This window comes from Cicer arietinum, chromosome 7 (assembly GCF_000331145.2).
Source record: "Cicer arietinum cultivar CDC Frontier isolate Library 1 chromosome 7, Cicar.CDCFrontier_v2.0, whole genome shotgun sequence".
NCBI lineage: Eukaryota > Viridiplantae > Streptophyta > Magnoliopsida > Fabales > Fabaceae > Cicer > Cicer arietinum.
Genome location: NC_021166.2, coordinates 57,360,914 through 57,365,307, shown reverse-complemented (window position 1 = coordinate 57,365,307; position 4,394 = coordinate 57,360,914). Strand labels below are relative to the sequence as shown.

Genomic DNA, 4,394 nt, shown 5'->3' with positions numbered 1-4,394 from the left:
TATATATATATATATATATATATATATATATTATACATTTGTATTTATGTCCAAAAATGTGTTTAAATAACATTTCTCTATTAATTATATTATATACAAAATATGTTGTTTTTATTGCGAATTTTCATTGACCAGGTACATTATTAAGCATACATTTATTAACAAACATGGTTAATTTAGTAAAATAGCACATTTCCACTAGTCAATTTATTATTTTTCTTAATATTTGTGTATAAACTTTAAAAGACCAATAAATCGATAATTTTAAACGAAGTTGAACATGGAATTTAGATTTATTGTGTTTGTTAATTATATGCATTCGTGTAGCAAGTGTAATACTTCATTTTTTTCAAAAGTCATACTCGTAATGTAACTAAGTATTATGTATTTTTTTCTTCTTTCTATTTGGTATTCCTTAATTTAGATATCTTTAAGGACTAATTAAATTCAAGTGAGGTCCCATCATAAACTTTGCAGCCTTGCCTTTCATCTTTCAATTAGATTTGGTTTTACCGAAATATGATAGTTACAACTCTAAAAACGTTTTCTACAAGCAACAAAACGTTGATATTGGTAGTGACGCAACATCTAAAATATCAAATGAAATTCACGTCCATAATATTTGGATATAACTCGAATTATGGTTAAAACAATACAATGGTGTAGCTGTCAAACACTCCAAATCAATTAATACTATTAATCTATTTGATTATCAAAACAAAAAAGTATATTAGATCAATTTTTGGTTTTAAACTTATCATAAACATTCTTAAATGATATGTATTTAGTTTTGACTCAACTAATCTAACCTAAGGCAACTAAAACCTCTAAATAATAATCTTTTAGAGTTGTTGTCAATCTTTAAAAACCGTAGAGTACATCCTTCTCTCCATTTTAATAAAATTGAACCCCACAGCTTACCTCACAAAATTATAAAGAGAAGAATAAAGCATCTTAGATCAATCTCAATATGTTATCCATGTCTTCTTCTCATTCTTTGTCATTGAGATATTCATCATTTATTTATTTTAATTTATAAAACCATTTCTTCTTCCATTTATCCATTTAATTTATCGTTCAAACTCTGATTACATAATTTGAGAATTTTAAATTTTATAATATTAAATATTGAAGACCAACACATTATTCGTGTGATACTCTTGTCTCTTTATCTATATTTGATTTTAATGAAACTATAGAGCAGCACGGTATGTGTGTGGTTGTTATATTTAGTTTGGTTAATTAATTGGTCCAAAACAAGACGCGTTTTCAAATCTACCCAACTATTCAACCACGATCTTACACTTAGCAGCACCATGAGGATAACATATTTATAATATAAATATTGTCGTTCATCTATCCTAGTTGTCCTTCGTAAAAATGAAAAGTCTATTATTCTTGCCTAGTTAGTTGCCGATCAATCTTCTTTACTTCAAAACCTTATCTTCACTTCTTTTCTTTCATTTGACTTTCTTTACTCATTCAAATAGAAAAGCATTAGTAAGGAGTAGAGGCGGGTGAGATTTGTAAGGAGTAATAGTTAAAAAATCTATACAGAAATTACAAAAGTGTAATAGTTAAAAAAATACACTATCTTTCTACTTAAATTTTAATTGTGTTTAGAATTTTTCTTAAGATATAAAAATCAAATTAGTAATTTAATAAATAAAAAATTAATTAAAATTTTTGTGTGTTTAAGTTTAAACTCAATCAAATACAGTTAACAAAATCTATATTGATTTAAGACAAATGTTTCAAGATAGTGTATAAAAATTTGTGTATTTAGTTTTTTCAAAATTAATTTTTTTTTCAATACAAAGTTTTATCTTTTAATTTCTAATAACAAGTGGCTAGTAAGATTTTGATTTAAATATGATTTGACGTAATTTAAAATTGATCATCGATATTACAGTGAAATTATTATATTTTATTTGACATTATTTGACATTATGCTATTAGTGTAATCTTGAAAAAAATAACATATTTAAATATTTTTTAATTATTTATATATTATTTTTCTATTATAACTTATGTAATCTGGTAATAAAAAAAAAATTATGTAACTGTTTTTATAGTATGAAAATTTATTTTTGAAAGAGTTCATTTCTTTTTTATAAATTTTTAAAATAAGTCTCTTCAACTTTCAAAATATTAATCTAATTAGACCAAATCAAATCAATATATTCTTACATGTTTGGTTCTATGAGAAAAATTGTAAAAGTGAAATAAATAAAAAATCAAACAAAAATAATATATTATATACATAATTCAATCTCTTTTCAAATTTATGCATCTTCTTAATGTGAATTCCCCTTGATTTTTGGTTGCATTTGCAAATTTCTTTGCGTGTTTATATTATAAATTTACATTTTAAAATTTCAATACACAATTATATATTATGTTTAATATTTTAATTAAATATTAAAAAATGGATGACTGCAATATCTTTTTGAAGGCTGCCACGAGCAACAGAGTGCGACCTGCAGCAATAACCACAAGAGGTAATTTTATGTAGTAATAGATCCGAATCATGGATTTGAAGTTTGGTTCACATTAAAATCAAATTTACATAGTAAATTGATCTGAACCGTGGATCTAGATCGAACGGTCAAGAATGAGTAGTAAGTGCCGCACTGTCAAGTACAAATGGCAGTAGGGGTGTTAAAAAAAACCAAAAACTGAACCAAACTGCCGAACCGAACCGAACCGAACTGGTTTTGAACTGAACTGGTTAAGAACCGAACTGTTTTCGAACTGCTTTTGTAAAACAGAACTGAACCGAACCGGTTTTTTAATTCAAAAAACTGAATCGAACCGGTTTTTTATTTAAAAAAACCAAACTGAACCGGTTTTTATTTCAAAAAACTTGAACCGAATTTTTTTTAGTCTTAATTAGGGGTAATTATGAAAATTTTGGCCTATATGAACAAAAAAATTAAGTCAAAGCAGTTCGGTTTGGTTCAAAATAATAAACCGGTGCACCACTTTTATAAACCGGTTCGGTTCTTTGAACTGAAAACCGGTTCAGTTCGGTTTTTCCAAACTGAAAAACAGATCGGTTCAATTTTCAAATGGTTCTAGTGCAGAACTGAACTTTGTCCACCCCTAGGCAGAAGTGATAATGTAAGTGACATATCATATCACTATAAATAGCAAACCTATCCACCCGAATATTGCGAACCAAAAAACTATGGAGAGAGAGTCGATGGTTGTTTACACAATTGGAGCAATTGTGATTTTCTTTGTCCTCATCCATTCACCAAATAACAACAGCCACCACCACCGCCTCTTGCTCCACCGTGATGAAAGCCAAGAATCGAACACTAACCATTCACACACATCTGAAGAGTGGGATGAAAACTTAAATGTAACTGACACGATTGTCCGTATATTCCCTGACATCGATGTGGACCCCACAGATCAGTATGTGGACCTCCACGAGTTAACTGAATGGAACTTCGAGCAAGTTCAAAGAGAAGTATTGCATCGAAGTCAGAGAGAAATGAACATTCACGACAAGAACCACGACGGTTATCTTTCCTTCTCCGAATACGGTCCTCCAGCGCCAGGTCCTCCTCTTTCAACTTTCACTCTACTTTTTTTCTTTCACCATTTTTTTTTTGTAAATCAGCTTTTTGGTTGAGTCTAAGTTGAGTATGCGTTATGAACTTCTCACCGTTAACTTTAACTGTTTTTAAATCGATTCTGTGGTGTTACCGGCGAAAAAACCCAAACACATTTTATTGTTACAAGAAATCTGTAACAATAGATCCAGTATCCACTCACCGGAAGCGCCACAAACCTCCGCGCCGGAGTTTCACTTCCTTCATTTCACGCCGCCGTGAGAAAACTTTTTTGCCGCCGGCGAATCTTCCTCCTCAAATTCAGCAGTGACCGGAGATCACACCACCATACGCGAAACCTCGCTGTGGAGTTTTGAATTGCGTTTCAGAAATCTTATTATTTTCCTTCGTAAATACGAATGTTTTAAGCTTCCGTGGATGAAACGGCCGCAACCGTTGACAAGGGGTTTTAGGTTTTTTTTTTTTTTATTTTATTTGTTGGGGTAAGTTTCACAATTTTCGATTTTTCAAATTACTTTCTTTTTGAATAATAAATTTGAAGATTTTATTTTTATCTAAAAAAGGAATTTTATGAGTTATTCTTTTACGATATGTAGTATACCAAGCCCCACCTTCATAGTGACCTTTATAAATTTGCAATTTTGTTTCGATAGTTACAGTTTAATTTCAAATCATCGGTGTAGGTTAATTAAAGATGATTTGGTGAAGTTGTAATGTGATCCAACCGATCTTAGATTGATGGCCAAGATTAATCGCATTTTTGTTTCTTGTGAACCTTTATTCCTGTGTATTGAATTGAATGCTGTAAAT

The 4,394-nt window shown here is 29.7% G+C and overlaps 1 protein-coding gene and 1 long non-coding RNA gene across 3 annotated transcripts in view; one reads left to right on the top strand and one right to left on the bottom strand.

The window, feature by feature from the left end:
• The window catches only part of LOC140918671 (uncharacterized), a 57,382-nt gene extending 53,333 nt beyond the window's left edge, over window positions 1–4,049 (bottom strand). The window contains exon 1 of the long non-coding RNA XR_012161260.1: window positions 3,923–4,049. This is a non-coding gene — a long non-coding RNA (uncharacterized lncRNA). The remainder of the gene's footprint in view (window positions 1–3,922) is intronic.
• Window positions 1–4,394, top strand: part of LOC101501961 (uncharacterized) — a 60,435-nt gene that overhangs the window by 53,747 nt on the left and 2,294 nt on the right. The gene's annotated exons all lie outside the window — the stretch shown is intronic.